Genomic DNA, 19,493 nt, shown 5'->3' with positions numbered 1-19,493 from the left:
TTTCCAACACTTTCAAATGTGTAAGCTTTGAAATGAGAACAAAACTCCCTCATGTGTGCTAAAGTACACTGGTACAACATTTGTGTGCACTGAACACTCTTCAATATTCTTCACATATATATGGTCAATTAAAGTGCCTTTTTCACTTGTTGGCTTTTTAACAAGTTGAATAAAACCCTTATCTGACATGAAAGAGCACAGAGATTTTGTTTTAAATGCATCATTATTAAAGTCACCTATAAGTATAATTTTACTGCATACTGAACACATTAAATTAATCAATTTACTTAAATTATTTTTGAAAATGGACAATGTATATGTTTGTGGCCTATAAACAACACCAAGTAATATATCATTTTTAATGAAATGTGTCAGCAAACACTCCAAGTTAAGATTTGGAAATGTTATAGTAGTGTTTTTCACACCACATAGTGTATATAACCCAACTCCACCATGTTGTTGACCTTTCAAGTCATCAAAAGGAGGACAATTGCTTGTGTATGCAGCAGATCGAGAAAGACCCACAAAGGTGTAATTGTTTAAGTGCACACTGTCCGATTGATGGCATTCAGGCAACCATGTTTCAGTTAAGCCAATACATGTGGGTTGCAATTGTTGAACACACACCATCAGGTCCTGTTTATGACACCGCAAACTCTGTACATTTAACAAAAATACAGAAAAATAACTATTTGGCTCTGTCAAATGTAAATCATCATGTGTTATAAAACATGGCATTTCATTAATGGACTCAAAGACTTTTTCATTACAATAAATGCTTTTTTCATTAAAATCTTTTATTGTCAAACCAGGCAAATTTCTTACACGACTCAGTGCTACATAAGCCTGCCCCGCAGTAAAAACTTTTTTTAAACTAACAACCGCACTATCAACAGTTAAACCTCGTACTTTATGAACTGTGCATGCCCAAGCCAATTTCAAAGGAAATTGTCGACGAAGACCACCTTTCCTACAAACAGTTTCCTCCTCTGCATATATTGGTGTAGAGTGAAACAGTCTTGCTGGCTCGGACAAACACAGTTTATGTCTTTTTAAACCTACATTATTATAATCATCAAAACGGACGTACACAGCTTCAGGTAACTTATTTTTATCAGAATGTGTGATGTGTGTAACAGTACCACAAACACCATTAACTAGTCCATCATTAACATCTATGTTTTTAATTAGCATGACACGCGCATTTACTCCTAAAAGCAATGTTGCAGTCAAGCATGTATTGTAAACTTTTACATGATGACCATCCAGTAATTCCAATTTTCCGGTCTTTTTACTACGTGCAAAATCTTCAGCGTCAATAGTTTCTATCTCTTTGCAGGTTTTAATTAACAGCTCTAGGTTGTGCTCATGAACTTCGTCATTTGTGGAAAAAATATGTAAAGATTCATGATTATCTTCACCATTGTCACAGTTTGATAATATTTCTAAATCTTCTTTTCTCAGAGCAGTTTTCCTATTTCGTTTTCTTAGTCGATTTAACAATTCTGCAAATGTGCTGTCCTGTTGCCTAACAATCTGTGTTAATTCTACAACACTAAAATGATTTATCCATAAGTTGAGTCCGGGTACATCTACAAAGAGTGGCTTACCTTTCACGGGAGCCAATTGGAAAAAGTCACCTACAGCGATGACAGCAACATTACCAAAAATACCAAGATCTCCAGTTTGTTTAATTTGTCTTAATCTTCCATGAACATATGCCAACAGTTTATGATCTACCATTGAGATCTCATCTATAATTAAAATCTGAACGCCATGGAATTTTGCACACAAAGAATTTAGCTTCTCTTCACCCAAAGGTGAGTATGGTAACTTCACATCTGTGCCAATTGAAAAGGTTTGATGGATAGTAGAGGCCTTTAATTGGAAAGCTGAAATTCCAGTTGGAGCAGTTAAAAGAACACAAATATCATCTGGGTGCAAAGCAATTTGTGACAATATTCTTGTTGCTTCATATTTTATGGCTTTAATTAAATGGCTTTTTCCAGTGCCTGCTCCACCAGTAATAAAAATATGGAATGGTTTTGGGTTTTCTCCTCTAATTTTATCTAGACACCGCTGTCTAATCTTATTGAAAATCACCATCTGAGTATTGTTTAAGGAACGAATTAAGCTCAAACCATCTACACGACTCAAAGTATCTTTTTTCTCCAATTGAGGAAGTGGTTCACTATTCAATGCTAAATCTGGAATACAACTTTCATTTTCGTCTATGTGTTCAACAGATTCACGTCATTCAGAATGCTCTAATTGTTGTTCAGGGCAGAGTAAACACCATGCATTTTCTAGTATGCCATCATTATCTACATCTCTTTGTGCAGTGTCCAACAAATCTGCATCTTTTTCAAAAAGTGCTCTGTTTGTATTTACTATAGTGTGCACTAAATGGACTAATCCATCACTAAAACAAACTTTTCCTTCCCTATAAAACTGTTGAAAATGATTAAAGCCCACTGGTTTTAACTGACTATCTACACGATAGGGAAGAAACAACTGTAATAAACTTTGATAAAATTTTTCAGGACTCTTTGTCACTGAGAATCGAGCAAAACACACAATAGCAGGCTGAGCACGTGTTCTTTTTAAAATAAAACCAAAATTGCAATTTAACTTTATTTTATTAGCAGAAGATGTACCATTATATGCAATGCGATACTCAGATGCAAGTGTAGCTAAACACATATCTTCGAAAACACTCTGATTAGGTCTACTCTTGTAACGATCAACAAAACTTGTCATCCATATATCTTCGCTTTTCAGATGTTCAGACTCCAATTTGTTTTGAATAACACTTAATGGTAAACTCATTCTAACAGTATCTTCACCTGTAGGAATAAACTGAACATGTCTTGAGCACTCCTTTAAATGCATATTTGTTAATCTATATACTGATTCTTGTGCACTAACTTCACGATTGTGTAAATACACGCTGCCTAATTTCCTCAAAGCTTGCCTTGCATCAGTATTTCCTTGAGTTGTTGCTTCCCGCTGTGTATTACCTAACAACAAGCCCATTTCTCTTTCAGATTTTGAAATATAGGAAATAATATAAACAATGCAGGCATAAGCATCAGTTACATATTGAATATCCATATTAGCATTCCAACACTGAAGAGCAAACTTATTATACTGATTAACCCATACATCATTTAACTGTCGTTTCAACACAATGTGTGTGTTATTATTTATGCACTTATAAGCCATTTCAAACAAATCCTGATTTATACCTACACTGTCAAACAACTCTTCCACAGAGTTTATGTTCTGTTCTAAAACAGCTTTCTTGATTGCAGTCATTAGATCATGAGCATATTTGACATTTATTTTGTCATTTATACTAGGACTTGAACATTCATTCACTATTTCTTTGTTGTCATTTTGACAATTATTAGAAGAAACATCTTTGTTGGACACATCTTTCTCAGGCACATCTTCAATTTTCCTCCTACATATAAATGTTCGCAATGACGGAGGTTTAGGAAAATTAAAACGACAAACTGTGTTCTTCTTTTTACAAGTTTTAGAATGGTGTTTACTATGAAGTTGCACAGATGTAACAATGCTATGCAGTTCCACATTGTCAGTGGGCACATCACATGAAATATATTTGTCTATAAATTCAACAACTTCTTCATCAGAATGTTTATCTGTTTGTGGTGCATTTTTAATCCAGAACAAGCAATGAACATGAGGTGAACCCCGTTGTTGAAATTCAACCCTATAAAAATAATCAACAATTTCTCCTATAGGTTGAAGGGGCGACATAAGGACCTCTTTAAGAAAACAGTGCCACCTAAAATCAAAAATGCGAGCTGCAGTAACTTTATTAGGATTATTACGTAAAATTGCACATTTGTCAGCCCACTCTAATTGCTCTAGCGTTTCTTTTCTGGCTTCTTGCTTTAAAATGCTTGACATTAAATTTGTCCATCTCATGTCAGCAGATGAAAACGAGCAAAACCAGGTGGGGATGCCTAACTGTCTGACCATAGCAAACAGGTCTTTTTGTACACCTTGCCAAAATGCAGGTGTGCCCCTTATAGGCTTAAAAAAAAAAAATTAAGTATTTTCTTTAAAGAGTCAGTGTCTTTAAACATGTCTTTTGGTATGGCGTTATAAGATCCATGCCCTTTCCTTAATGCTATGGACACATTAGATAAAACCTGTTATACTTCTGACAAGTATTGTGCAAAAAAAATGTATTCAATATTTTTTGCAAATCTTCCATCTGCATGCAATATTCTATTGTTAAAATATCTTGACAGTGTTAATCTCTGTGCCCTTTTGTCATGGTAAGCTGGAGAACCATTTGGAAATAAAACAGGAAAACATTTTGCCTCATTTGTTTCATCTGCAAGCAGTTTCACAGGATTGTTGCCTTCAGCAGGGGCAACACTCAAGATACTGTCAAAATATTGATCCAGTACTTCTTGTCCAATATCTACTGGTTGTAAACATGTGTCCATAAACACACAGTGCTGTTGCCTGTCATGTAACTCTTCATCAACATTTACATTTTCCACATCAGTCTCCTCTGTGTTACTTTTATCATCATCTATATTATCTTGCCTATGAAACTCATTTAACCAATCTTCATTAAACACTACATCAGAATAATACTTGTTATATTTTTTTAAGTAACACAGTGCCTTTTTAATATTATTTGTATCAACATATTGATATTTATAATGACCTTTGTATGTTAATTTGCGTTTTAACTTGATACACACTAAAGACCCTTCGGGACTTGTTCTGGGTAGAGCATTTGTTGTGTGTTTAACATTAGCTGGAACACATGTCACAGGACCATGAACTCCATTTTGCCTTCCTTTCGGTAATGCCAACATTTTCATAAATGGAATATGCAATGCTATTAAATGTTGTTCTAAGCTATTAAGACAACACAATTCTTCCGGTACAGGTTGCAGTTCTAGACTGTTAACAGCACTTTCTGCTGGCATTTCACCTTTTTTCAACTTAGAATGACAAGTAAAGCAAATCCAAAGCTGCCCTTTACATGACTTCATCAGTTCACATGGCAAAGCACATTCATTGTTGCACTTATGCAAATAAACATCAGTAATACATTTCTTTGCTAATGTCATTGTGCTTGAATTTTGATTGTAATGATCTCTTTGACAACGTAACACTTGCTCTCTAAATAACAATCTGTGACAAACACAACAAACAAAGTCTAGGTCCGAATTAACCTTTTGTTCAAAGTTATTTCTGATACAATTAAACAACTTTTGTTTTTGTTTTAGCTGCTCTTTCCTCAACTTGTTCTGTTTTTTAACATTTTCTTTACGCAATGGATTATTTAAATACTTTATTTTACTAATATCCTTTAGAGTATTTCTATATTTTTCATTAATACAGTATTTTATCCTGCTGTACTCCTTCAGTTTAAGTCTACGTTGCTCATCATCACGATATTTTACTCTGCTGTACTCCTTCAGTTTAAGTCTATGTTGCTCATCATCACAATATTTCACTTTGTTGTACTCCTTCAGTTTAAATCTATGTTGCTCATCATCACAATATTTTACTTTGTTGTACTCCTTCAGTTTAAGTCTATGTTGCTCATCATCACGATATTTTACTTTGTTATACTCCTTCAGTTTAAGTCTATGTTGCTCATCATCACGATATTTTACTCTGTTGTACTTCTTCAGTTTATGTTTGTTGTGCGGTCAGTGACTGCTCGGGAGGCGTGGGATCCATTTGCGACATGTTTATTGACAAACTCGTAGTCGAACAGGCAGAGTAAATCACCAGCAAACAGAGCAATGGGGAAAATCCAGAGAGTGATCGATAGTCCAGGCAGAAGGTCGGGGCAGGCAGCGATAAATCAAACACGGTAAACACAGTCCAATCGGCAACGAAAAACACTAGAAATGAAAATGCTCAGAGTGATAGTCAGACTAACCAAACTTCGCAGTGAGCGTCTCCGGCCGGCGGCCTAAAATGGCCGCCAGAGAGGAAGCGCTACGGGTGACCCGGAACCGGAAGTGAGGGCCCCAGGTACGGCATGGTGGGATATGTAGTGAGTTAGAACTTCGGTGAGGGTTCCCGCTGACAGCGGTTAGAGGGAGCCACAGAGACTGCGGTGGTGACAGAGCCCCCCCCTTCCTTCCGGACTGTCAGCGGGCTTTAACAGGGAAACATGAAAGGTGGGTGAGATACGGTATTCTGACGGAAGTCTTAATCTGAATGACACTGGTGTAATTTGTCTAATGATTTGGAACGGACCCACGTACCTGGGGCTTAATTTTCTGCTTGGAAGTCGAAGGCGTAGGTCCCGGGTGGAGAGCCACACCCATTGCCCGGGCTCATAAGGAGGGTTGGGACGACGTCTTCGGTCGGCTTGGGCTCTGGTGCGACGGATGGCGCTCTGCAGATGGACGTGGGCCTGGTTCCATGTTTCCTCACTCTGCTGAAACCAGGAGTTGACCGCGGGTAGGTTTGAGGGCTCGCCGGACCAGGGAAAGAGAGGGGGCTGGAAGCCTAGGATGCACTGGAACGGGGTGAGCTGAGTGGAGGGTTTGCGCAGGGAGTTCTGGGCGTACTCAGCCCAGAAGAGATATCGACTCCAGGTGTTCTGTTGATTATGACAGTAGGTGCGGAGGAAGCGGGTCAACTCCTGGTTCAGTCTCTCTGCCTGTCCATTGGCCTGGGGGTGGTACCCTGAAGTCAAACTCACATTAACTCCGAGGAGGCTGAAGAAGCTTGACCAAAGACGTGAGGAGAACTGGGGCCCGCGGTCGGAAACAATGTCTTCTGGGAGGCCGTAGAGTCTAAACACCCAGTTGCACAGTAACTCAGCGGTTTCCATGGCAGTGGGGAGCTTGGTCAGAGGGATGAAGCGGCAGGCCTTCGAGAAACGGTCTATTACGGATAGGATGGTGGTATAACCGTTGAAAGGGGGAAGGTCCGTGACGAAATCGACGGCTATATGGGACCACGGGCGTTGTGGCACCGGTAAGGGCTGCAGCAGGCCGGCGGGTAGGCGGTGCGGTACCTTCGAGATGTTGCATGTGGCGCATTTGTTGATAAATTGGATGGTGTCAGTTCGTTGACCTGGCCACCAAAACCGATTGCCCAGCAGTTGCATTGTGGCCTCTATTCCAGGGTGACCTGAGCTCGGGGTGTGGTGTACTTCGGTGAGTACTCGTGGTCGGAGGGCGAGCGGGACATAGACTAGGTTCGGCGGACACTCAGCAGGTGTGGGATCTTGTACCTGGGCTTCAGTGATTTCCGTCATGAGGTCCCAGGTCACAGGTGCTAGTATCATGGAGGGAGGCAGTATGGATTCAGGGTTGTCAACTTGGGGTTCGGGTTCGTGGAGGCGTGAGAGGGCGTCGGCCTTGGTGTTCTGGGAGCCGGGCCTATAGGTGACAGAGAAGTTGAACCTCGAGAAGAACAATGCCCAGCGAGCCTGCCGAGGATTCAGGAGCTTGGCCGAACGGAGATATTCGAGGTTCTTGTGATCTGTCAGCATGGTGAAGGGGTGCTTGGCGCCCTCAAGCCAATGCCGCCACTCCTCCAGGGCTAACTTGATAGCTAATAATTCACGATTACCCACGTCATAGTTCTTCTCTGCAGGGCTCAGTTTATGTGAGAAGAAGGCACACGGGAACATCTTGGCTGGTTCTCCCTGGCGCTGTGAGAGTACAGCCCCGACTCCGGTGCTCGAAGCATCCACCTCCACCACGAAAGGGCTGTCGGGGTCAGGATGGTGGAGAACGGGTGCGGTGGTGAACCGACGACGTAGCTCATCGAAGGCCTGAACTGCCGATTGGGACCAGGTGAGGCGTGAAGCTCCCCTCTTTACCATGGCGGTGAGAGGCGCTGCCACGGAGCTGAAATTTCGGATGAAACGTCAGTAAAAGTTAGAGAATCCAAGGAACCGTTGGAGTTCCTTGAGAGTGGTTGGGCGCGGCCAGTTCAAGACAGCGTTGACCTTGCGCTCGTCCATAGCAACCCCCTCAGGACTGATGATATATCCGAGGAAGGAGACTTTGTCTAGGTGGAACTCACATTTCTCCTCTTTAGCGTACAGCTGGTGAGAGATGAGGCGTTGCAGAACGGCCCAGACGTGGGTGACGTGTTCGGAGTAGGAACTTGAGTATATGAGAATATCGTCAATGTAAACGATTACCCATCTGTTGAGCATGTCGCGGAATACTTCATTGACGAAAACCTGAAAGCATGATGGACTGTTGGCCAGCCCGAAGGGCATCACCAGGTACTCATAGTGCCCGCTGGTCGTGGAGAAGGCGGTCTTCCACTCGTCCCCGGAGCGGATCCTGATGAGATTGTAGGCCGACCTCAAGTCCAGCTTTGTGAAGATCTTGGCAGAACGTAACTGCTCCAGGGCCGAGGGAACTAGAGGAAGTGGGTAACGGTATTTGATAGTAAGTTCGTTGAGGGCACGGTAATCGATGCAGGGACGGAGGCCTCCATCCTTTTTCTTGACGAAGAAGAAACCTGCGGATGCAGGGGAGGTGGAAGGCCTGATGAAACCCTTAGCCAGCTCCTCTTGAATATACGTGTTCATGGCAGCTGATTCCGCCTGCGACAGTGGGAAGATGCGCCCCCTAGGGGGGGCTGCTCCAGGTGTCAGGTCGATGGCGCAATCACCTGGGCGATGAGGTGGTAGTTGGGTGGCCTTTTGCTGGCTGAAGGCCTCGAGCAGGTCTTGGTATTCAGCGGGTATGGACTTGGTTGAGGATGGTGAGCAGGACGGGGGTCGAGCCGCGCTCTCAGGCTGAATGCAGTGCTTGTGACAGAAAGGCGACCAGCTGGTGATAATGCGGCGATTCCAGGAAATGGTGGGTCCGTGGAGGTTGAGCCAAGGGTATCCTAGGACGATAGGGTGAGTGGGGTGATGAAATTACAAAAAAGCGAATGGTTTCATGGTGATCAGGAGCCAGACGGAGGATGAGATCGGTAGTGGTGTGTTGGATTCTGCCAGAGCCTAATGGTCGTCCGTCGAGGGCTGCCACTGTCACATGTGGAGAGCAGGAGGAAACAGGAATTAGGTTTGCGGCTACAAAGGCAGCATCAATAAAATTCCCAGCAGCTCCAGAATCAATGAGAGCGGTGGTTTTAATCGTGACATCCCCGAAGCCCAGCACTACCGGAATTTCACACCGACTTAATGGAGGTTCATCGTTACTCACCGCGGCTCGTTGACGTGGAGGTCGCATGGGACAGGTAGCCCGGATGTGGCCTGGTTGACCGCAGTAGAGGCACAGGTTACCACGAAGTCTCCTCTCACGTTCCTCAACCGATAACTTGGCAGCTCCGATCTGCATGGGTTCCGGTGCCGCATCGACCACTGACATCGGTGGAGGCATGGCAGTAAATTGGCGGCCGGGCTTACGTGTACGCATGATGTTGTCGATGGACAGATCGATGTACTGCTCCAACGATAATCCCTCATCCCGGCAGGCCAGCTCTACCTGCAACTCGGCGTTCAGCCCCTTCCTGTAGTGGAGCTTGAGGGGACCGTCATTCCAGCCGCTCTGAGCCGCAAGGGTGCGAAAGGTTAATGCGTAGTCCGCCGCGGTCCTACGGCCTTGTTTCAGTGCCATGATCTGTTCGCCCGCCTCACCGTTCTCCGAGCTTGGTTGGAACACCTCTTTGAAACGTTGCAGGAAATCTTGAAACGACGGGAAGGTGGGCTGATCCAGCCGCCAAACCGCGGTGGCCCAGTCCAAGGCTCGTCCAGAGAGCAGAGAACACACGAAAGCGATCTTAGCCTCATCTGTCGGATATAAATGTGGCTGCTGGCTGACAAAGAGAGAGCACTGCAAAAGAAATCCCTTACTTTTGGCGGGGGAGCCGTCGAATTTCTCAGGGAACGCCAAGCGCGGACTCGCGGCAAACGCCTGCGCCCCCGATGCAGGCGTGTTCGCGGGCGGCGGCGTGGCGGGTGGCGTTAGCTGGAGGCCTTGCAGCGCTTGCACAAGCTGCCCCGTGAGATCGGTGAGGCGACCCAATTGGTGCTGGTGCGCCATCAAGGTAGATGCTTGTGCCGACAGCTCGGTTGTTATCTGATGAACTGTCGCGGGACTTGCCGATGGTGTCGCCTGGGCGGTCGCTGGATCCATTGGCGGCGAAGTTTTCTGTTGTGCGGTCAGTGACTGCTCGGGAGGCGTGGGATCCATTTGCGACATGTTTACTGACAAACTCGTAGTCGAACAGGCAGAGTAAATCACCAGCAAACAGAGCAATGGGGAAAATCCAGAGAGTGATCGATAGTCCAGGCAGAAGGTCGGGGCAGGCAGCGATAAATCAAACACGGTAAACACAGTCCAATCGGCAACGAAAAACACTAGAAATGAAAACGCTCAGAGTGATAGTCAGACTAACCAAACTTCGCAGTGAGCGTCTCCGGCCGGCGGCCTAAAATGGCCGCCAGAGAGGAAGCGCTACGGGTGACCCGGAACCGGAAGTGAGGGCCCCAGGTATGGCATGGTGGGATATGTAGTGAGTTAGAACTCCGGTGAGGGTTCCCGCTGACAGTGGTTAGAGGGAGCCACAGAGACCGCGGTGGTGACAATGTTTATGTTGTTCATCAACACAATATTTTAATCTGCTGTACACTTTCAGTTTATGCTTGTGTTGCTCATTGTTTTGATATTTCAGTTTACTTGCTTGTTTTACTGACTCATTATATGACACATCACTGTAATACCTAGTCCTATTCACAGCTTTCATATGTTGCTGAAACTCTGTGTTGTTATGATACTTACTTTGTGTGTTTTGCCTAATTTTGCTTTTGACTCGTTTTAGTAAATAATATTTTTGAAAGTAGCTGCTATTATTAACAGATACATCTATATTTATATCTTCACCAACAGAATCTAGTGTCGCCTGTGTTCCATAAACTTCACTCTGTGCCTTTACGCTTTGTCTTGTGCGTGTACATTTACCAACATCATCTTTTTTGCTGTGACACAACTCATAACAGTTATGACTCTCAAATTGCCTTACACAAAAAACTACTTCATAATGGTTTTCATTACAATACAACTATACTTTAACCATTTCTCATGGTGAAATGTAAAAATATCAACCCCTAAATAGTTTGCTGTGGATTGAATTTCAACCTCTGTAGCCCATGTTCCAACGTACCTCATTTTTGAAGAACATAAATAATCTTCCATAGATGTGTATTGAGATCTTAAGAGATTCTTGTATTCAGAGCTGTGCAACTGCATGTCTTTTACAATTGCAAGTCTAAGTGCTCTGTGAGCTTTTTGTGTACCACACACCACCTGTGCCACTGCCCGGAAGAAACAATTCCCATCACCAACAATACTTTCTGTTTTACAAGGACGACCCATTGGTCCAGTATTTGTTGCCAAAGGTGGATTTTCACCCTGAAACTCTACATGTAATTTACTACATAATTTTTGTTTAGTTTGAAAACACAGGGGACTGAAATTAAACATTGTATTACCTCTGTCTCCTAAGCAAATTACATCTGCATTCACATTGCATTTAGATTTTTTTTCAATTATCTTGCTGCTTTCTTTACAATTATATTTCTGTTTCTTCACTTCCCTACATTCTGTCATTTCTTTTAGGCTCAAAGGCAAACTTCTTTTCTTACCCACACAATTCTTTGTTTCACTCCTAGCTCTGGAGGTTTCTGCTTGACTACAAATTGTGTTACTGCTTTTAATTTGTTCTACACAAACACCACTTATTTCAAAAACCACATTTCTGCCAAAACATGCAGCTAAATTTTGAATGTGCTTCAGAACACAGGTCAGTGTTTTGTGATATACAACTACACTGAAGCCATTACCATCAACCATCCCAGAACTGCTACGTGCATGAGAATCAACCACAGCAAACTGTCTATTTTCCTTAATAATAGCACAGGTATTACCATTCAAGGTCAAAAAACATGTATCATATTTGTCAAACATAGTTTGCAAACCTTCTGCTAATGTCACACATGCACCAGATCTAATCAATTCTCCATCAACAATATCTACATAGCCAGAAACAAAGTCGTCATATCCAACTTTGAACGCATTTGTTTCGAACACATATTCTTGAGGAAGATCTGGAATACATAGCAACTTTTCTTTAGTTGGATCAGTAATTGAACCACTTTGACGCAAATCGGCATACAAGCTATCACCAAGACTAACAACGTCGTCTAAATTATTGGTTTCCCATGAGAACACACTGTGTACCTTGTGCATTGCCATAGCAACCAAACTAACAGCAACACACTGTTTTCCTGGCCACCTAAACTTACTGTCTCCCTGATGACATGATCCACGAACATTTTCTCTTTCATTTGATGTAAACATTTGACTTTCTTCAATTTTACCTGCAAAGTATCCACCACTTTCTACCGTAACATTGCTCTTCACACATGCCGACATTTCTGATTTGATAACCTGTACCTCAGCACCACATATATTTAAGGTATCTGCACTCAAACTCACCATAAGGGCATTGATGTGCAAAAACAAATCTTGCCAATTAGTGTTAAAAACCACAACAGACGTACCTATGTCTGATCCTAGACCAGATGCGTTGCGAACATTACAGTCTACAACGACATAATAATCATTGTGTTTCATGATCGCGCAGAACTCACCATTTATTGCTAACAGGCAAGATTCGTAAATAAAGAACATTTCTTGTAATCTCTCATACAGCTCGCTCTTTTTTACATCCGAAGTCTGTTCTACTGTTACTTTGCACATTTTGTTGAAAACGGTGTATTGGCCACTAATTGGCCATTAATCCAGAGAGAGCAATGTACATCTCCATAAGCTTCCACCATTTTTGGAAATGCTCTATCACTAAATAATTTGGATCCCTCGCTATGAATTTCTTTAAGATTTGACTTTTTCCAGGTACACACATTTTGAATTTTATGCTTTACAATTGAAGCAACACTAGAGGCTGCTCCTACAAACTTCATATTCACCTCTGCCGACCGCAATCGAACCTCATTCGCCGCAACAATGCCGGACACATCCGCACACATACAAGCAACAGAATTAGAAACTTCAGCCTTACTTTTGTTGAGCAACTGCGTGCGCCGCATTCGAAATCTCTTTAGTTTAGGCATCTAGGGGGGACAAAAAAACATTGGCATAAAACATGCTGTACATATTGTGCTGCATAAACAGTTACAATATAACTACACTAGAAGACAACGACAAAATATGTTTAAAACAAAAGTTGATCTCATGAACTATAGCAATTCTTTAAACTGTCTGTGCGTAATTTCTAACTCCATTTAATTAAGTGATGATAAAAACATGTTTTTATTTCACTGTATTATTGTATCATAATAATAACAACATTATTATTATTATTATTATTATTGTTACAAAGTTCTATAATTTCCTCTTAAATATAAAACATGAATTACACATTTACGGAGCAGGATTAAATGAAATGATCGCAAAAACGCTGCCAAATCATTAAAAAAAATTCAAACTCAACTCAACCGGCATTGATCAAGCAACCTCGGAATCTGACGAAACCGTTTTTGTAGTCATAACACTAAAAAAATCTACACATTTCACTTTCTTGCATATGTTTAGGCACTTTAAAAACTTCTGTTGTAATTATTCAAGATATTTACAAAGTGAAATTTTTATACTGTTTACATCCCTACAAATTATTTACAATAGGTTGTACAACGTAAAGTATAAACAAAGGTTTTTGAAACATAACACTCGAAAAATATATCACTGCAAAAATACGCAGGCATGCACAATAGCTTTAGTGTCCCAGCACTAAGAACAAAACACAATAATAATAATAATAATAATAATGAGTACAAAAACAATGCAAAAACATTTACATAATTTTACCACAATTTCCAGACTTAGATTTTAGTCCAACACTAATTTGAGTACTCTGAAAAAAAAATCCTTAATCAATCTGTCTACAGTACAGATTTTGTTTTTTAGAAAATGCATTGAACGAGCATGTGCATTGAACAAAGTGCCAAATATACAGCTATGCTTCATCTGAACGACTGATTGACCATTTCATTCATAAACTCAGCAAAAGTGTATAGCTTGCTATAAAGCCACGGTGTAAAACAACGTAGAATAATGTACTGTAACATGACATGGTTTATTTGTTTTACCGCAATCCACACTTTTCACTTAACCCTTTCACGCGTACGATCACATCGGTGTGATCATTCTTGGCTGGTCCCTGAAGCATACGATCACACCGGTGTGATTCGAACTTTCAGCACATCACGTAGATAGGACGCGCTGAGCGCTTGGCATAGTATCGCAACTATTCAGTGTTTTCAACAATAAAATGCTTATTTTAGGTTCCAGACATTTAAATACACATAAGTCCTAGTAAAACGCTGCATTTATAGTTTGCAAAATACACGCCGACGTCTATGGAAGCGGCAATAATGATCCTTACAAATGTTATCTGACGACATGTTTTATTGATATCATATACACATTGTGTAGGTAACTATAAGGTTTAATCTGCTCTTCTCCCAGCTAACCAGAGACTTACTTTAATGTTTGTCGGGAGAAGAGGATGAATTTGCGTCTTGTAAATCCCACAGCTCGGATTCAACGCGAACTAACATGGCGGCGCCCATCACCCGGTATAGATCAACTAATACGCTCATTATAAAACTGTTTAAACATCCAAATACATTTACTTGCACATATTTCCAAATCGGAATATCAGATATTTCATAATACAGTGAGCACGTTTGTGAATATTAATAATAAAAAAGGAAAAGCGATGTAAAAGTGATACATGTGTTATACAGCGCTATTGTGACTGCGTTGTGTCACGTGACAAACAGGACGCGTCGCCATAGAAACAATAAGTCATACATTCTAAAATAACCGTCGCCTAAAAAAAAACTCACCCCGGTGGCTCAGCTAGAATATTTTAAACTCACGTGTGAAAGGGTTAATTTTCATATTTATTTTATTACCAATATTATTAATAGAGCTAGGTTCTTTGTATAGTGATTTTTTTGGTCCGAATTAAAGAACACCATACGTAACATTACTTATTTATTTAACAATTTACAATCTGCCTTTCTTTAATGCTGTAAAAGAAATACTGCACCACTTACCTTGCTGAAAACTCTTCGTTGAAATGTCTCAAAGGGATAGATGTAATAGCAGAAACAATAATCCAATGCCTCTTGTCTCAGATATCCTTCTGTTTTACAAAGGTATGTAAAACTGAACCACACAATTCGTGAAAGCTGCACAGTAAAATCCACAGAGTAAAATCAACTCTATTCAGAGAACATTTGGTCCCTCTCTAAACAGAGTTAAATTAACACTAAAGCAGAGTTAAAGTTATTGAGATAATTAAGTGATCAATTAAAAGGTGATTGAGCATTAGTGATGAACACCTGCTCTTAGCAAGCAGAATCACAAGAACTACAACTGATTCAGCCTCAGATTAAATCAACTGAAATAAAATAAGTGATTAAATCTCTCAAGATCTCAGCAGATGATGATTAAACAACTTCACAAACAGCATCAGCAGCTTCACTCATTATTAACCAGACTGACTTTATTTTTGTCTACAGAAGGTCTAATTTCTCAATTTCGTCTACAGAAGGTCTAATTGAGATTTACAGAGGATCAAATGTTGATGTTTTAGTGGTTAAAATGATGCCACCATCATGGAGATCAGCATTTGCTTTAGTTTAGATCTTGACCCTTGAGTTTTTGGGTTAGATCTCTGTGTTCAACTGTGCATATAATGTTGTAAAACAGAGTGGTCAGCACTTTAAATTAAGTGCATGTTAACTGATTTTATATGATGGGATGTTTATTTTGAGCTGATTTGATTAAATCCAGGGTAACTTTTTCTCAATTTATGGTTTTAGATTTTGCATAACCAATCCCGTGGAACTTCAAAAAAACAAAAACAAAAAAAAAAAAAACTTATGAAAGAATTTCATAATAATAGTAACACTGTAGTATAGAATTATTTTAGGTTCTTGTAAAGCGTAAGTAAACACCGCTATCACTTAGAGACACACAGACATCAAGTACCAGCATATGAATCTCAACAATGGTGACAATCAACAAACTGCTTCATGTTGCAATGCATGCTGGGTAACAACATAGTAAAAACTCCCATCATGCACTGCAGTATGAATAATTATTGTCACCACTGTTGAGGATCATATGATAAGTGTTCATGTCTAAAATCCTAAGTAAATGCATCTCTTTTTTTTTTTTTCCAAATTAAAGCTTTCTGGTGGTGATTGTTTAACAGGACCTTTTTTCAGCAATATGATCATCAATAAACCAAAGCGAAAGATTGCTTTATAACGTTCACACAAATGAGCTATAAGCAGAAAGTGCAAGATAATCTCTTGTTTCAAACATTTGATTCAACAATACACAAATGTTTGTTGTGAAACAATATTATTGTAAGTTACAAAAAGGGTCAAGAGACAAACTAAAGCAAACCTTGACCACAATTATGGTGGCATTATGTTTTTTATCATTATTATTATTATTACAATAAAGCCAGTCTGCTTAGTAATGACTGAAGCTGGTGATGTTGTTTGTGGAGTTGTTTAATCTGATTTTGAGAGATTTAATGTCTTTTATTTCAGTTGATTTAATCTGTGGCTGAAGTCAATTGTAGATCTTGTAGTTCTCTGTTCTTTATTGATTCTGCTTGTTAACAGCAGGTGTTCATCACTAATGCTCAATCACCTTTTAATTTATCACTTAATTATCTCATTAACTTTAACTCTGCTTCAGTGTTAATTTAACTCTGTTTAGAGAGGGATCAAATGTTCTCTGAATAGAGTTAATTTTACTCTGTGGATTTTACTGTGTGCTTTTTTTACCGCAGCATGACGTCATCAAAATGTGGCCGCCGCCCTCCTTTCTTCTAGGTTACTATTTCTCATTGTTGTTTTGGTGTTTGTTTTTGGCTACTGTTACTTCACAGTTAAACTTCATTCTTACAATATATTCCGTGTTATGTGTTTTTTCCCCCCTTTTTAATTTCTTTGTTTATTCATTGCACTCATTATAAGCCTATATTTATTCTCACTTACTACCATATGATGCTTGTCTACTTTTAGAATAAAAATTTATTTCATCAAAGCCCTTTTTATGCTTTTTTACTGTTCAAATAACTATGTAAACCAACAAACAATAAATCAATACATAAAAACGTTGTTTAAATACTACATTTACATTGTGTATGCATATTAAGACATAGGCTATACATTTTTATTTTCCACATACCATTCTTCAGTAAATGCTTATAATTTCGGGCTACTATTTATTGTTGGATCACAATTACAGCATCCACCAAAGTTTTTCCCCTTTCTTTTCTTAATGCTACAGTAAACTGCCGACGTGACTATTCTCATTTCTTTGTCTCTATACATAAAAACACCTTTGCATACACATGCACATCGCCTGCTTTTGTTAATGGCAGCAGTTACATTTACATTAAACACTCCTTTTGCGCTTTGTTAACATCAATGATACTTACACCTCGAAACACTTGCATTTGCATTAATCACTCAATTTACGCTTCTCTAACATTAAATGCTGCTATTTACACCTCAAACATACAATTACAATCTCTTTTAATAGAAAAGATCCATGTTCAATTTTACACAACTGTTACCGTGATCGTTTTACCTCTATTCTCAAAACCATTTACTCCTCATGTCTCCATTCCTAATCTCACAGTACGTTTGCAAATGTCCACTTTTCTAAACATTGTCCTTGTTTTTTAAAAATTGCTTCTATCATGCGCTGCCTGATTTCGACTATTCCGTGCACTCAACTTCCAGCTTCACATTTTAGGTTTAGGCTACTTCTTTAGCAAAACTAACTTTTTATCCCCATATTGTAGTAGTAACAGTCAATTGAACGCTTTTTGATTTGTGTTTTTGACAGTTCTACTTAATCTACTTTTCATATATACATTTTGGCTTTTATTTCGTGTTTGGCTTTTCCACAATTACAAAATATGAATATGCCAACCCAGCACTGTGTAAATATTGGACAGAACACTTACTGGGTTCTTGTGACTCAACTGGTTGTTTGCCAAAGCGTGACAAGGTGACTGTACAGCGCCCCCTGGAATTTGGAGGGCCATATATCACACATATTTGTACTTACACATATGAAACTCGGTACACACATAGAACTCATCAACCTCAACAACTTTCACACTACATGTTATTACTTCATCCCAACAGGAAGTTGGTTATTTTGCTTTGAATGTGGATTTTTGGAAAAATCCTACTATACATCAATTTATACTTCTCCAAGCATGAAAAAGTATTTCACACCAACTTTGACAACATGATGCCAAGATACTGAAGATGTTAAATTGTGAGCGCATTTTGGATATTTTAAACAATATTGACATGGTGATTTATAAAAGTAACAGTAAAAAAGATAACAGTAATTTTAATATATCTTTAAAATGCATTATCCAAATTCTTCAAAACGTTTTACATACGCAGAACACATCATTCTTAGGAAACATGATAAGTTTCATAAGCTTATCTTGTACAGAGAGCCCAAAAATATTAAAACTATTATACATCATAAACTGATAGATGAAGACTGTAATACCAAAGATGACCAAAAGATGTCCTCATAGAATAAGGGATCTTTTTAACTCCAAATATATTCAGCTCATTCTCAGTCTATCAGAATGATTTCAAAGGATTTTGCTTTCAACGCTTTCATTGCTGTAACCCTTTAATCCAAACTTCCACAGAGTTACTGTCAATGCATGTGCACACTGGGCACCGTTTTCCTGACGACACCAGCGTGGCGGTTGCACTGGTGGCGAGGGCCCATCATTGCTGCTTGCAGCTATATTTATTATTATTATTTTTTTATTTTTTTTTTTCGACTAAACGGGGCATTTTGGGGGCCTTAACATGCTCAAAAACTCTTGAAAATCGGCACACGCATTGGAATCTGCGGTCATTAGGACGCCGCAGAGACTGGGACCCGGGCGTGGCACAGGGACTCTACAGCGCCCCCTGGAACACCTTCCCAAAACTTGATGTATATCCCGCACATACTTGCACGTCGACTTATGAAACTCGGTAGACATGTAGATCTCACTGAGCCAAACAACTCACGCACTCTATGTCATTAGCTAATCCCAACAGGAAGTGAGCTATTCAGGCCTGTTTAAAAAGCACATGCTCTGGAATTTGATATACTCCTCTGAGGCCTTTATTCTGACGGCCACCAAACTCGGTCAGCATGACCTCAAGACATTGGGGATGCTAAATTGCGGAGGGATTTTTGATATCTCGAACGGTTCGGTCGTGGCGAGGCGATGAAATTATGGCGAGAAATGAGAAACAGGAAATGGCTAATAACTATTGCACATTGCACATTGTCTGCACATTGCACACTGCACATTGTCTGATTCTGATGAAACTTCAGGAG

The sequence above is a fragment of the Labeo rohita genome, unplaced genomic scaffold (genome assembly GCF_022985175.1).
Source record: "Labeo rohita strain BAU-BD-2019 unplaced genomic scaffold, IGBB_LRoh.1.0 scaffold_270, whole genome shotgun sequence".
NCBI classification, from domain to species: domain Eukaryota; kingdom Metazoa; phylum Chordata; class Actinopteri; order Cypriniformes; family Cyprinidae; genus Labeo; species Labeo rohita.
The sequence above is the reverse complement of the archived record's forward strand: the minus strand, read 5'-3'. Positions refer to the sequence as shown.